This window comes from Acomys minous (assembly GCF_964271855.1).
Source record: "Acomys minous genome assembly, chromosome: 3".
NCBI lineage: Eukaryota > Metazoa > Chordata > Mammalia > Rodentia > Muridae > Acomys > Acomys minous.
The window spans coordinates 144,928,562-144,942,292 of NC_140485.1; the positions used below are offsets into that span (position 1 = coordinate 144,928,562).

A 13,731-nucleotide genomic window follows, 5' to 3' on the forward strand; every position below is an offset into this window, starting at 1 on the left:
AGGTTAGCTAACTGGGAGTGGCTCAGAGTTGTGACACTACAGAGCCCACCCCCAGGGACACACCTCCTCCAGTAAGGCCACGCCTCCTAGTCTTTTCCACCAATTGGAGACCAAACATTCAAACATATTAGCCTATGGGGTCATTCTCAATCGAACTACTACACATGGTATCTAACAGTTACACAATCTGTCAGAAATTATTTTTTTCACTAGAAGTTTTAACAGAAATAAGTGTTCAACTATTTTTTTTTTTTTGATCCACAGAAGTGTTTGGATAAGGAAAAAAAGGAACAATTAAATTCTTTTTTTTTTTTTTTTTTTTTGTAGGAGTTGGTTCTGCTTGGAGAAAAGATGGCTCACCAGTTAAGAAGAGAGACCCAAGGTGTGATTCCCCATCAGCACCCACATCATGGTCATAACTGTCTGAAACTGCCGTTCCTGGGCTTCTGTGGGCACCAGACACACAGGTGATTCATATACACACACAGGCAAAACACCCAGAAAGATGAAATAAGTAAAACAGAAGCGCACTGGTAATCTCAGAAATAAGATGTTCCTTAAACTTTGAGGTTGTTATCTGTGTCTACTGGGGATATGAGAAGCTGTGTCTGCCCAGGCCCTGACGGCCATGCTGGACCTCTGGGGACACTTAGTTCATTCGGGAGAGCCAGGCGCATCTGGTCACTGGAAGACATGTTTGTCAATGCTGTCATCTTTCAGATTTTAGTAAGCTTCTGGCATGCTAACTTTAATCTGCACTGACACGTCACCCAGACCCTGGCTCAACTGTGCTGTGCAGAGCTCCTGGATTTCTCCTTGAAATTCTTGTATTTACCAGAAAGGTGTATATATGTCTGCCACATCTGAACACACTTGTATTTGTTCAGCTTCTTCCTGCTCCTGAAGGTCATGTGCATTATGTGTCTGCAGAGCTTGTAGCTGCTGTGACTTCACTGCCTAGATTTGGAACAGGCTTTTCTGACCCCCCCCCCCTTAATACTCACTTCCTGTCCTTTTCATTTTTGCTACTTGCAAACATGGCGGCCTTTAGTTCTGTTTCTTTGCGTAATTTTGAATTAAGACTCTGGTCTCTTAGATTGAACGTATATTTCTATGAAAGTTGTCATCCATCACAGAATGTTTATTCTGACTTGTCAATAAAATATGTGTCAGTCACAAGCTTAAATGATCCATTGTGTAGTGTGGAGGAATGCCTTGAGTGGGTGTAACAGTTGTCAATAAAGTACTATTTAGCCAATCAGCTGGGCAGAAGGACAGGGCGTGGAAGGCAGGGCTTCCAAAGGAGGTTGGAGGAGCAGGTTGCTGGAGAGTTAACAGTTGGGGAGAGACACCTCCAATTGGAGGATCAGATTGGCAGGTGATTGGGGTCTATGTAGGTTCTGAGGCCATAGGAGCAGAGTTGTTTATTTTAGCTTACTAGTAGATTAGTAGTAGTTTAGATTCTACCCAGCTTAGAGCTTGCAGCTTTAAAATACTCTACAGACTCATTGTATCAGTTACTGGCTTCCGAGGCCATACAGATAAGTTATTTGCTGGTGGGATACTTATCACATTTACAATACAGTGGGCATGTTGCTTATGTCATTTTCCAGCCAAGTCTTGTCATAGAATTTCCATATTTCAATTTAAAATAAAAAATACCTTTTTAAAACTCATGCTTAACTACTTTTTAAATGACTTTTTAAAAGACTGTCCTGTTGCCCAGACAGCCGTGCGAGTCCCAAGGCCTCAGTCGTGTCCTTCTGTATCTTTTCGGGCTTATCTTGCCTTTCTGTTTCCTTATAGAAAAACAATGCTGAGCCCAGAGCTCTGCAGTCACGGTTCCTAGAGTAGGAAACCACACATTTCCAGGAATCAAACATTTGACCCATATATCCTTTCTAAGAGGAAACAGACATCTCTGGTAAATATGAAAGTGTCACCCACAGAGCACAGAGACTGTGTGAAGCAGAGCTGGGCAAAGAAACGAGTGAGGCGTGCAGGTGTCACCAAGAAGTTTTGAACCGTGAAAGTGAGTAAGCCAAGAAGCCAGTGGGTCTTCAGCTCTGGACTGTTAGACAAAAGGCGATGATGGAAAGGGAAGGCAGATTTATTTCCTTTTCTTGCCTAGAAAAGAGTATTTTTATTATCTGCCAACATTTTTAGAAATATATGCTAAAATGTAAAATGTGATATGAACTAGAAAAAACGAGTGAAAAGGAAAGCCACTTACATCCTATGCTAGAATCAGTTCCAAAGTATAAGTAAAATACACAGTTAAATAGTATAACACGTTTATTTTAGAAATGAACGGGTCAAGTGCAACAAAAATAATGACATACATTTGAACAAGTTAATAAATAAGCATGTTCTAACAGAAGCAGCAAGAAATGCCTTTTAGATTATATTCTTTTTGAACACATGTGGACAGTTTGTAAGACCTACGAACTAGTCCCCAAAGATACTACATTTAAAAACTCCGAAAACAAATCCAGAACTGCTGATTCTCAGAGGTACAACTCTGTAAGAACCAACATTTCTTTAAAGATTTATTTTATGAATACAAGGCTTGCCTGCATGTGCACCTTTTCAGGCCAGAAGAGGGCACCAGATCCCATTGTAAGTGGTTGTGAGCCACCATGAGGTTGCTGGGAACTGAACTTAAGACCTCTGGAAGAACAGATGGTGCTCTTAACCCCTGAGCCATCTCTCCAGCCCCAAGAGTCAACCATTTTAGTTTCCTGCAACAAAGTCAGAAATACAAAAAACCAGGAAAATGTAGTGTGTTCAAAAGACAGATCAATACACTATCCCAGAAGAAATCAAGACATCAGAGTTATTGGACAAGACTTTAAATCTTAAAGATGCTTAAAGATGCTCTAAAGGAAGGCATGAAAATAACATCTATTTAAAAATATATGAACTAAAGTGTGTGTGTGTGTGTGTGTGTGTGTGTGTGTGTGTGTGTGTGTGTGTGTGTGTATGCATGCAAAAGAGAGCCCAGAAGTCAACACCCACATGGACATCCCATAACTGCCTGTAACTTCAGGGGTCCGGTGCCGCCTTCTGGCCTCGATGAGCACTTCATGTACGTGGTACACAGACACATAAATAACTTTTTTTAAATCAGTGAAGAAGAAACTTATTCCTAAAATAAGGATGAGCTTAAGGCACTCCTGATAAGCACAAGCTAACGAGATTCATTTACCATTATACTAGCCTTGCAGGAAACCCAGTAATAGGGGCCATGAGATGGGGCAGCAGGTAAATGCTCCTGACGCGAGCCTGGGAACCTAAGTCACATCTCTACACCCACACGGTGGAAGGAGAGGACAACTCCTGCAAGGACGAGTTGTCTTCAGATCTCCACATACACACATACAAACACATGGGATAAATGCTAGGCAGGCAGGCAGCACTCAGGAGGCAGAGAAAGGCAGATCTCTGTGAGTTCAAGGCCAGCCAGGTCTACAGAGCAAGTCCTATTATGCAGAGAATCCCTGCCTTGAAAAAGAAAGAAAAAAAGAAAGAAAGAAAAAGAAAAATGTTAAACAGCTTAAAATCTTTATGGGAAGAAACGCAAAAGACAGCTCCTCAGACTGAAATGAAGAGAAGCCAGACTCAAAACCAAATGAAAAAATACAGACCTCCAATAAAGGGAATTACACAGGCAGTTAAAAAGCTAAATTTGTTGTAATTTTGGTTTGCAACTCTGTTTTTTCTATATGCTTTGAAAGTCAAATGCAGTCTGTTACTGGTTGTGTGGTGTATGAAGAAATAATTTGTGACACATTGAGACCGTGTGATTATGACTTTGGGATGCTGTGGTTCCTCCAAGGACCAAAGAAACTAGGTGCAGAATACACACACATAAGAGGAAATGATACGGGAATCAGAACCTCCCTAAAAGTACCAGAGGAAGTGAGCTTAATGACAGACCATTTTGTGAGGTCACAGAATGTGAGTTTTTGCCTGTTTTTGAGGCCAGAGGCCCCATCAGACTCATGCGTGTTTCCTCAGCCTCCTAAAAGGATCATAGTGTGCAGTAGTTGTGTCCATTAAAGTGGGTCCTTTTTTTGGCTTGGTTTGGTTTGGTTTTGGTAAAGTTTTTTTTCCCTGTGTTTTACCTGTCTGTGTGTCTGTGTGCTGCTTGTGTGCCTGATGCCCATAGACACCAGAAGAGGGCATCAGATCCCCTGGGACTGGAGTTACAGTTTTAAACAGCTTGTGGGGGCTGGGAACTAAAGCCAGGTCCTCTCTCAGAGGGCAGGCAGAGTTCCTAACCGATGAGCCATCTCTCCAACACGAAAGGGAGTCCAATACATTCAAAAGCTACGTGTGCCAACTATGTGCTCCAGTCACAAGGAAGTGTGGCTATAAATCAGGAACATGAGGAAAACTGGAAATAGCACAAAAACGTGGCAGCGCCCGGACTACTAAGCAATGAGACATAGAAATGGGTGAAAATAAAACTGCAACTGAACAAAACTTAGAAAAGGTGGTTTTCCCAGAGCAAGGCTCACCCATTGCATTGTGAGGTGTGCTGACCCCTGCAATTTCCCCAAATGTGGGAAACTGCGTAATTTGTGGTAGCGGGGGACTGCGTGCGTGCTCTCCCCTGGTTTAAAAAAAAAGAAAAAGAAAATGCACTAGTAGCAGTGGTGAGGAAATTTATACCTGTAAAGATTAGATTAAAAAATAAGAAAGCTGAGTGCAATGGCTCATGCCTAGAACCCCACCTTGGGAGTCTGAGGTAGGAGAATTACTGTGAATTCAAGGCCAGCCTGGACCACAAGGCCCCCAAAACTTAATTTAAAAATATATGTATGTATGTATATACATAATTACACACATGTATACATACATACACATATATGCTGGGCCTGGTGGCATAAACCTGTGATTGTAATTAGAGGGCTGAGGCAGAAGGATTGCAAGTTCAAGGCCAGCCTGGGGCACTTAGTGAAACCATATCTCAAAAAGTAGAGAGAGGGCTTAGAGGCAGAGTAGTCCCTAGCTTGCCGGATGCTTAAATTCAATCCCTAGTACTGACGGGGGCAGGGGAGGCTGTCTCAGCTGACACAGAAATGTTGTCCCTGCTGTGCTTGTCTCGGCACACACCCCTGCCAAGTGACCAACTTCAGTTTGTCCGTCTGGTACCTCTTTTCCCGTGACCTGCATGGGAAGAGCTGTGCCTCCATCTACTGATAATAGCTTTATGCTTTATGCTTTATGCTTTATGCTTTTTGTACTGTCTGTTGAGAAGCAGGGATCTGAAGGCATATTAACAGGTTATCTACTGCCGCCGACACTCCTGCAATGGGCAGGAGACAGTGATATTGCCAGGTTTGTTTGTTTGTTTGTTTTATGTCAACTCGACACAAGCTGGAGTCATCTGAAAGGAGGGAATCTCAATTAAGAAAACACTTCCATAAGACCAGACTGAGGGCAACCCTGTAATTAGCGACTGATGTACGTGGTGCCACTCCTGGGCTGGTAGTCCTGGGTTCTATAAGAAAGAGGGAAAAAAATAAACAAATAAATAAATAAAATTTAAAACCATTTAAGCCGGGCATGGTGGTGCACACCTTTAATCCCAGCACTCGGAAGACAGAGGCAGGTGGATCTATGTGAGTTTGAGGCCAGCCTGGTCTACAGAGGGAGTTCCAAGAGAGCCAAGGATACACAAGAGAAACCCTGTCTTGAAAAGGAAGAAGGAGGGGGGGAGGAGGAGGAGGAGAAGCAGCAAGCTGAGCAAGCGAGTAAGCTGCACCCCTCCTAGCTCCTGCATCCAGGTACACACCTGGTTTGAGTTTGGCCATGGCTTCCCTCAGTGAACTGTAATTGAAGATACGTGAGCTAAATACACCCTTTCCTCTCCAAGTTGATTTTGTTCATGGTGTTTCATCACAGCAACAGTGACCTAAGTAATATACAAGGGTCACTAGAGAACAGGCCATGCAGAGAATTTATGCATCAAGTAAATGCTACAAAAAGGCTCGAGAGTAGAGACCAGGGACAGGGTGAAGTCATAAAGACACCGTCCACTGTGCACTGATGGGTCCAAGAACCACTGGACACGCAGTGGTGAGCTGGGGAGAAAGTGCTCCACCTCCATCCCCAGTCCTTCACCCAACCTGGTGGACACATAAGAGACTCCTGTCCACATGGCCCAGGCCGTCTTGGAGCCTGCTGGCTGGTGTTTGTGGGAACCTGGAGACGTATCCTTGTGGGCGGAGCACAGCCAGTTCAGGTAGCCCTACCACGATGCCTGTGTTACTGGTTCTTTACCAAGACCCCTTGAGCACATCCCATACCTGACATAGCAGTTGGCCATTGTGAGTCTCAGAAGCGGAAAATACCTGAGCCACAGGAAGCTGAGGTCACTGTGTCACACTCGCCAGTACTCAGCAATTGTGAAAACACATTTCCAACTTTTAAGTTCTCTCCACCACTCATGGCACCATTGATTTTCCCCTTGATCTCATTCACAAAGGGAGGTGTGGTTTCTGCTGCAAACAGCCACATAAACTGGAAGCTGAAAATGCAGACAGGCAAGGCAACAGCTGCTAAATGAGCCTGGGTGGCTCCTGTGGCTACTGACGTGGCCTCTGGTTAAGCAAGACTGAAGCTGCCCTGGGCTGTTAGTAGGCGTACAGCAGTGCCCTCTGACAATGCGCGCCAGTGAGGGGAGACAAGGAAATGTCAGGTTATGTCCCAGGCCCACCTCCTGCCCACCCTCCATCTGTGCCTGTGTCAGGGCTCAAGGGAACATATGCTGCCTGTTGCTCACTGACCATCTGTTCGCAGAGCTGTGAAGTGTGCCCGTTACCGTGGAGATGGGACCCTTGATTGGCACAACACCACAAACATTTGCTGCTCAGGTTCCACTTTTATGTGTGCTCTGGAATGGGGCTGAGGGAGGCAGAGGGGAAGGGGGCAGGCTGGAGGGGAGTGTGAGCTGAGAGGCCAGGCAAGGGGGGACAGACCAGAGCAGGGGCGGGTTCCAGGGTGGGCTGGGAAGAGCTTCTTTCCTCAGCATTCCTATTTGTTCCCCACCACCACCTCCAGCAAGCCCCCCTCCCTACCCCCCATCCCCCACTCAGCCACAGCTGGGATGAGGCCGATGGAGCTGAAAGCAGGGGTCTGCCTCTCTTTCCCAGGCCTCACTGGGCCTGGCTCCAGCACTGCCGTTCCAAGCTTAAAGGCTGGTGTCTGTGGAGCCTCAGCCTTCCATCCAAGCTCTGCCTGTTGATAGGACATCTGTCCTCCCTTACCCTGTTGGAGCCGGCATGAGGGGGACAAACAAGCTGTTATTAACAACAGTCAGTCCTGGGAAGCATCTCTTCTTAGTTTGGGTGGTGGGGGGGGGGGGGGCGGCGGGGGTGCTCTGCCATGGTCCCAGAGGGCAAGAGTCAGGAAATTGGAACCACATCTTATAAGAAGCCAGCTGCCCCCTGCACGTTGCAGCCAGCATGACAGCCACCTTAGCATCAGCTCAGGGTCAGAATAGGCTCTGTTCTTTCCTTACTAGAAATTTGGGGATCGAGAGTCACAAAGTCTCAAGTCTGTTTTGACTTCAAGTGTATTTCATTGCACAGACTGATGGCAAACTGGCCAGCGTGCAGAGTCTTGGGGTGCATTGAAGTACACTGAGGCCAGTTTAAAAAGGAGCTGTGACCACACGGACCACTTTTGTGTTTCAGTACAATGAGCAAAATGTGTTGGCACCCTCATCAGAAGGACAGGCTAGACAGCTGTGGCCTAAGTGCCCAGCTTCCCACAAAACCGAGGCCACAGGCTGTCCAAGCTCTGCTTGGGGCCTCCGTTGACTCTTTGTCACTGGCAAAGGAACAGTGTCTCCATATGTTCCTGGGGAGCCAACATCCCTGTCTGCTTCCATTTGGAACAAGGAGAAGCCATGTCTTGGAATGGCATCATCCCCTCACTGCCCAAACCCCCACACTCTTGACGCCCTCCCGACACGCTTGTTATGATCGCAACTTCCAGAATCTTGATAAATGTGGTTTTTTTTTTTATTTTTAGTTTTTTATTTTTTTCAAGACAGGGTTTCTCTATAGTCTTGGCTGTCCTGGACTTGCTTTGTAGACTAGGCTGACCCCAGATTCAACAATCCGCCTGCACCTGCCTCCCTGAGTACTGGGATTAAAGGCATGTGCCACCATGCCCAGCTTGAGACAAATTCATATACACTTTTATTTCTGTGGGTGCCCATAAAAGGCCGGGACAGGAGGGTAAGAAGTTCAGGGTCGTACTTGGCTATATAGCAAGTTTGAGGCTAGCCTGGGTTGCATTTGACTCTGTATTTTTTTTGAAAGATAGATAGATAGATAATAGATAGATAGATAGATAGATAGACAGACAGACAGACAGATAGCTGTGTCCAGACTGGCAGTATGAAGCCTGGGAAATGGCATGTTGCCCTCTCCTCTGACTGCGCTCCTGCTGTTGCTGACACAGACGAAATGCCTCAAGTTTCCATACAGAGCTAGCATGGCATTTCTACCCAGGAGATGAGCAAAAAGGCAACTTCTAAAAGCCAGTGTTTCGATCGCCATGTAAAACCCTTCATGAGGCTTTGGCAAACTGCATCACTTAGACCCTGAAAACAGGTGAAATTCCCAGTCCATCCTGTCTCTTTTAAACCACTAACGATGAACAGGAAGTGCTGTCAAGTGAAGGGGACACTGTGTATGCTCTTGTTGGGGAGAAGAACCAAGCCACACATGACGAAAGCACAAAGGTTGGAAAGGGGGGAAGGTGAGGATTATTTGAAGATTATTTCACTGTATATCTGGTAATTCCAGGGAGGCAGCTGTACAAAAACATGAGAAGACTGGCCAGGTGTAAAATTTAGAATAGAAAAGTCAGTAATCTCCTGGCCCCAGAATGGAAGGCCTGTTAATCTTAAAAAGACAAGACATGTGACTGGGAAGACACGCTGGAGATCCGTAAACCGGACTTCCGAAGTGTTCCTAAGGGACCCACAGAGATAGATGGGACATGTGACAGCTTAGCCAGCTTTGCAGTTTCTAAGCAGATCATAGATTTAAGGACCATGGATTCTGTGGGGCCAGGTAAAGGTACATGGGAGACATTTTGTTACACACGACCATAGTGGTCTAAATATAATACAACCACAGGCTACAATCATAAACATTATTCAACAAATTTAAAAATATTTCTACATAATGCAAAAAAGGAAAGGAGTCCAACAGTTTGTGGAAGAAGTGCAAGATACACCTGTGAAATGGCGCCTAACCCCACACAGAGCCACTGTGTGCCCCACGAAGGCTGGATTTGTGGAGCACAGAGTCAAGCTGGTTCTGGCCTGCACTTCACCCTTTCCCAAGGAAACAAAATTTGTCCGTGTCCATCAGAATCAGAGACACACAGAGAATTTCCCCACAAGTTCTACCTCAGTGGAGTGATTCTGACAGAACTTTGAACATGTGAAAGAACGTGTGTGGTTATTCATGAAGGCGCTGCTATAAACGCTTGAAAACGGGAACTCCCCAGAGTCCAGGCCCAGGCACCTGTGGTCTTGTAGCTGGGCATCACTCCTGGTCCACCCATCCACACATGGCACTGGCTGCCAGTTCCCAGGCACATGTTCCAGGCTGCTGAGCAGAGAAGCCTCTGAGCTTCCAGTTCGTCTCCCTGACCCCAAAGCTCAAGTGCTGGCTCCCATGTTTGTTGCTGTAAGGAGCTGCTGGTCAGGAGAAAGCAGAAGGGTAAAGGACACCTCGCCTCCAGAACAGTCAACCCCTGAGAGCTCTGTAAGCAGCTCTGCCGTGAGTGTTGGTGATCTTACTCCACTCCTTTCATGGATCTCAGAGAAAGGTGTTTGGGAGAAAGTGCAGTCCCCACTTCCAAGACATGCTGACAGGGGGACACCACACTAAAGCCTTGAACACGCGTGCGTCCCCTGTTCTTCAGCGTGGCCCAAGAAGGAGTAGTACTTGGTTGGGGGCCATAGAAGGAAGGCCCTGGCCATATTTAGTCTGGTACGAGCAGAGTGATGTAACTGGGCAGGGGCCCTGAGCCGGGAGGCTCTCCCTGAGGCCCACTGTGTGCTTATGAGCAATTGACCTAATGGCCCCTGAGGCCCCACTGTGTGCTTATGAGCAATTGACCTAATGGCAACAATTTCTGTGTACTTTATCCCTCCAAGCATCTGTGCTTCTCCATCAGAGATGCATTGTGCTCCTGACTGTCAGTGCTTCTCGTACCTTCCTGAGCTCAGAAGGCGAGGGCCTGGAGAGAAGGGAGTTCCCGTAAGATGAGGGCGGTGCCAAGAATACAAGCTGCCTCCTGAGTCATACAGCTGCTTCCATGAGACCTGAGACAGTGAGGAACAAAAAGGGAGTGTTGAGCAAGTGCCGCTGTCACAGGACCAGATGTTGAGAGGCTGGAAAGATGTACTGGCCGTTAGTAGAGTTTCCTTCTCCTAGAGGACCCAAGTTCAGTTCCCAGTGCCAACATTGGGTGGCTCTCCACTGCGTGTAACTTCAACTCTGGAGGACCTGGTGTTCTCTTCTGACCTTTGCAGGCACATGTACACAAATTTTATTTATGTATTTATTTATTTATTTTTGGTTTTTCGAGACAGGGTTTCCCTGTGTAGCCTTGGCTGTTCTGGACTCACTTTGTAGACCAGGCTAACCTCGAACTCACATCAATCCGCCTGCCTCTGCCTCCCGAGGGCTGGGATTAAAGGCGTGCGCCGCCATGCCTGACTACAAATTTTATTTTAAAAGAATGCGTGTTAAGGTTCTTGAATAGTATTAGGGTACCTAGGGAAAGTTTTTCATGCTTCAAGTGGCCTGATGTGGCAAAAGTATGAACCCATGGAATCCGGAAGCTGGCCCCGGGTCAGGGCAGAAGGCCAGCGTTCTCTGCAGCCAGTCAGTGCGTGTCACTATGAGCAATTTACTCAAGCCTTGATGAAGACACTGAGGACAAGATGCGTAGAGGTCTAGGCCAGATCTGCCTGCCTCTTCCAAGCTGGCTGGAGCCTGGTGGGCATGTGAATGCGGAGGCCCAGCCAAGTGTCTACCCACACATCCTTGCATGTCTTGAAACTTCTGGCAGACAAGCTTCGCCCTTGAAAGAATTAAGCTGGAGCTCGGGGTGGGGTGTGGGTGTGGGTGTGTGGGGGTGCTGGTCACTTCCTCACAGCCTAGGCCTAGCAAGAGACATAAGCACAGCCACCTGAAGGATCCTAGAGTGAGCACAGACAGCCAGGGCCTCTGCTGAGGCCGTCCTGCATGCCTTGGGGGTGGAGCTGCGTCAGTGAAAGAACCCATTAGAGGCCAGTGCGTTCTTACCACTGGAATTTTCCAGGCCCAAACTGCGCTCTCTGCTATAGCTCCTGTCCCGTTGGCCACACCTTTTGCACCGAGTCCCTCACATCTAGTGTCAGGACATCCACTATGGCTATGAGTCTGCTTCCTGTGGCAAAGTGACACAGGGTTCCACACGTATTAATTTAGATGGCTCTCCTAGCCGCGCATCACAGTGCCTCATGCAAACACAGCAGGGAAAGCTGCTACCTCCGTGTAATTCTGACGGGCTGCCTACACTCCGCCTTCTGTACACTCTACACGTGCAGCTGAAGCCGTTTGTTGCAAACAGAGTAGAAAGCAGGTTATGCATGGCACATGAAAGGATGCGGATCTCACGATTCATAAACGAGTGCGGGCAGAGCGCTAAGTGAGCTGCAGGTGAACAAGGAGAGGGAGCTGATAAACAGAGTCTGCCCAGATGATAGGCAGCGGCCCACCTTTCTTCCACTCTTATTGTTTGGATTTTCTACAAGTGCACATGGCTTTTATTTTTATTTTTTTTATTTTTTGAATATTCGAGACATAATTTCTCTGTGTAGCTTTGGCTGTCCTGGCCTCGCTTTGTAGACCAGGCTGGCCTCAAATTCACAGCGATTCGCCTGCCTCTGACACCCGGCTGTGCACATGGCTTTTATAGGTAAAAGACAAGGCTAGGTATAGGTCAAAGAGAAGAGGACCATAGGTCCATTTCTACCTAGTTCCACCTCTTTCTGACCCTTATCTCTTGGCAAACATATTGTTCCCATGAATGTTCCAAAGACTAAGACACCCTGAGAAAGGAAGGGGTCCCAGGTCAGCCAGAGACTTTTACAGAGGTGTTACCTGGGAGGCATCTCAGCCTGCCTTGGTGCAACAGAAACAGCTCTAACGCCTGGGTAGCAGTGGCCTGGTGATGAAGGGGTGGGGAGATGTCTTACAGTGTCAGAGTGCTGCTGCTGGCTTTGAAGTGTTTTCTCTTTCACACCACCTCCCTTAGCTATCCTCACGCTTAGGAGCAGGGGCCATCCCTTCCCTGACCCCATGTCCTTTGGCCACACCCTCAGTGCTGTTTAATTCTCACAAGCTGGGTGGTGTCGCTGTCTGGGCCCAAGTGGCAGCATCTGTATAAACAGCATAGACACTGTGAAGGACAAGGGAGAGAGGACAGTGAAGCTGGGCTCGTTACAAAAGAGAGAAACCATCCAGACAGTGTGGCGCACACCTTAAATCCTAGCGCTTGGGAGGCAGAGGCAGGCAGATCTCTGCCTGTCTGAGTTTGAGACCAGCCTGGTCAACACAGTGAATTCCAGGATTCCCAGAGAAACCCTGTCTCAAGAAACAAAAACAAACAAACAAAAGAGGAAGAAACCTTTTCAGGGAGGAAACAGGATGGGCTCGGCTGCGATGGTCCATAAAGAACATCACTATTGTCTTCCTGCCTCTCTGGCCCGGGGCTTCAGATCCTGACTACACAGATTTTCTGAGTCAAGACTCAAGTGGGGCCAGCAGATGGCAGCGGGGTGTTTCGGCTGGGGTAGTTTGGAGACTTGCTCAAGTTCTGAGACTGCTCTTTGACGGGTTTCTTGGCTTCCTGTGCTAGAGAAGGGGTCCAAAATAGAATAATGGTGGAGAGAGGCAAAATATGGGGAAGGGGGGCGTTGCAAGAAAGGCAGGTGTTAAATTCAGGCTATAAAGGAGTCCACTCCTAACGTATCCTGCTCTCCTGGGTTCAGGTCCAGGGCTAGGTAGAGAAGAGCTGTTGGAACCTGGTGATTCCAAGTTAAGGGAAAAGCCCAAGAAAGACTTCTGGTCTACCCACCCAAGTGCCCCAGCAGCAGTGTAGGAGAAGGATCCGCCATGGTAAATACTCTCCCTGCTGAGCCTCAGTGTAGTTGGTAGACCAGTGTCTCTATGAAACCGTGGGACAAAAAACATGGGAAAGGTGGCACACACCTTTAATCCCAGCACTTGGGAGGCAGAGGCAGGTGGATTGCTGTGAGTTCGAGGCCAGCCTGGTCTACAAAGCAAGTCCAGGACAGCCAAGGCTACACAGAAAAACCCTGTCTTGAAAAAAACACAAAAACAAAACAAAAACAAAAACAAAAAAACCAATCCGATGGCTTCACTTCAGAAAGGCATTTCAAGACAAGCTCCACAAAGCAATGATCTTTAAGTATAGTAAGCATGATCATGTGCAAACTGCCTTTCTTAAGTTTTATCTTTGATAATTAGTTTTTTATAATTTACTTAGATCTTCTGTAATGGGGTTATACTTTCTGGTTTTGGCCTCACTTCTTTTTATTTCCATTTTGAAACAATCGTTAGGACAAAATTGTCATCTAAACATTTTCTTTTTAAAAGCATTTCCTTTACTCTTCTTTAT

The 13,731-nt window shown here is 46.9% G+C and overlaps 1 protein-coding gene across 3 annotated transcripts in view; it reads left to right on the top strand.

Moving 5' to 3' along the window:
• The window catches only part of FAM120B (family with sequence similarity 120 member B), a 42,727-nt gene extending 41,051 nt beyond the window's left edge, over positions 1-1,676 (top strand). For all 3 annotated transcript variants that reach the window (XM_084777083.1, XM_084777085.1, XM_084777084.1), the window contains one exon: positions 328-1,676. The gene's annotated coding sequence lies outside the window, so the exon portion shown is untranslated. The remainder of the gene's footprint in view (positions 1-327) is intronic.
• The last annotated feature ends 12,055 nt before the right edge of the window (positions 1,677-13,731 follow it).